The 2,500-nt window shown below is 43.8% G+C and overlaps 1 protein-coding gene across 1 annotated transcript in view; it reads left to right on the forward strand.

Moving 5' to 3' along the window:
• The window catches only part of plxna3 (plexin A3), a 234,280-nt gene that overhangs the window by 80,228 nt on the left and 151,552 nt on the right, over nucleotides 1-2,500 (forward strand). The window lies entirely within an intron of this gene.

The following is a 2,500-nucleotide window of genomic DNA, read 5'->3' on the forward strand; positions in this document are numbered from 1 at the left end:
CCAAACCCCCCTTCCTCCAAATGAGCCTTTTGATGAATCTCTCTCTCTCTCTCTCTCTCTCTCTCTCTCTCTCTCTCTCTCTCTCTCTCTCTCTCTCTCTCTCTCTCTCTCTCTCTCTCTCTCTCTCTCTCTCTCTCCGACTGTGGCAATGGAGTGAACTGGTGAGACGGCACTGTTTGCTGTTGTCCTCTCTTTAAAGAACGGCAGCAGTAACAAAAATAGTGCAGTGCAGTGCAGTGCAGTGCAGGTGACACTGACAGCTCTGTGGCAGTCTACACTACACCCTGTTTCTCTTTGGAAGAAAGTTTTCTTGATGTGATGCGCCATACAGTACAGTACAATATTCTGAATCTCTCCATATGAACTCCCAATACACACAACCCCTATGGCCTACTCTGCATACAGTACACAGCTCCATATACACATATGTTCAGTGCAAAGGACTGTTGGTTTTTTTTGTAAAGTCGTCTCCCCTTCCCAATAGATTATTACTCATCCGCTCTCTCTGTGAAGTCACCACATTAGTCACTAACCGACGGGATATCTAAGAATGTCCTACTTCCCCGAGTACAGTCGCCGACTAGACGCAAGACATGCACGTATGCTGCCTGTTCCCTCTCTGGCTCTCTGGCTCGCTAGCATTCCTGTCGACTCTGGAGATCGTCACGCTGTGTTTGCCCCCGCCGCCTCTCTGATGCGGGGGCCCGGGGTTGAAAGCGGCGTTTAAAAGCGACCGCCTGTGTTTGCAAACACACACTAGGCGAGGCGGAGCGAAGTGCGCACGCTCCGATTCAGTTCGTCAGTTCGCTCGGCTAAACTCCACTCCACTCCGCTCGGTCCATATTTAATTCAACCGGGTGACTACTACTGTGGGCTCGGCTTCCCTGTGACTTCATGAGAGAGAGAGAGAGAGAGAGATAGAGAGAGAGAGAGAGAGAGATAGAGAGAGATAGAGAGAGAGAGTGAGCATCCACTGCAGAGCAAGAGGGTCGTGTCTCTCCCTAGTGCTCTCTCTGGGGCTCCATAATGTTCTGCTTGTGTTATATTTGTATTTATTTATTTCATTTTTCCCTCACTGCTGTTGTTGTCAGAAGCGTAGCGCAGAAAGCCTCAGCGGTTTTCTCTGTCGGCTGTAGCTAACGCTAACATCATGGACATTTATAATTGATTGCTACACGAGGGCGAGTGCGAGAAGGCCTGTGCTTTGATGACAAAACAGTGTCTTTGGGCGATGAGCTGATCATGAGTGGCGTTACAAATGATTCGCTGTCTTATTCTGCCCTGCTAGGGAACAGTGGGGGTGGATAAAATAGAAGAGAATGGGCCTTTTATTGACACGCTACACATGTACAATGAGATTGGATGCGGCTCCACCTCTCAAACTGACATGTATGTAGAATATTAACAACATTGACTGAAACAAATAAGTGAAATAGTGATGGATCTAATAGCAATAGGTCTTACTTTTACTGATTTTGCATACATTTCATATACTAGTAATCACAATTGTATTTCTTTGTCAATTCAAAAATGGGTGGGTAGATCTACTTTAATTTTGTACATAGTACACCCAGGGCTCTCATTATAGTATAACATTTTCAGATGGGGGCAGAAGTCATACGGAATATAACCGACGATGCAAAAATACATGAGCATGTGTTATCCATAATGGCAGATTGGGCAAAAAAATCAAAGTATGTTATTGTAAGTTGCCTTTGATGCGTTATCGTCTTCCAAATCAAATATTAATGTATCTTACTCAACCATGCTGATGCTCTGAGAAGATTTCACTTCCAATTTGACTTCCTAATTATTATTTAATGACTACACATGGTGGCAGGTCAGTTGAATGTGAGCAAACTTGCAAGATCAAAACTAAGGCATAAATCCTTGGACTGGTAATGGAGAGACTCTATTCACTTTTTTGTTCGTTGATTTTAAAAAGTGCTTAAAGCCTTTTGGGTGCATTTCATCTTCGGCTACACAGATACTGTATCATACTGCAGTATTGCAGAATGGCTGTGTCATGGCATTGTCGTCACTATGAGTGAAATATCATGGCCATATTCCTGTCCGTTGAGCTGTTGTATCACACTCTGTTGACATGTAAAAGCTGGGCCACTGTCACCTCCATGCTAGTGAATGGATATGTGATATATTGCGTACTGTGCCGCGATGTGATATGTGGCGTATTGTACAGTGATGGCCACCCAGAGTAGCATGAAATATGCAACACTGTATGACTTTAACCCAATGTACCAACTTGATATGTTAAGTTGTTGATCTGTGACTCTGTATATGTCAAAGTGTAATGCAGAGACCCTATGCACTTTGCTCTTCATTGATTTAAAAAGGGATTCCTGATTTTGCCTTTTAGATGTACAGTATTTCATTTTACGCTGTGGATGCGACCTCTAGGCGTATATGGACATGTAAATGTTTGATACTGTGATCGTATGTATTGCCCATAGTAATGAGTAGCACTGTGTATATTGACTTG

This window comes from Engraulis encrasicolus, chromosome 10 (genome assembly GCF_034702125.1).
Source record: "Engraulis encrasicolus isolate BLACKSEA-1 chromosome 10, IST_EnEncr_1.0, whole genome shotgun sequence".
In the NCBI taxonomy this organism is placed as follows: domain Eukaryota; kingdom Metazoa; phylum Chordata; class Actinopteri; order Clupeiformes; family Engraulidae; genus Engraulis; species Engraulis encrasicolus.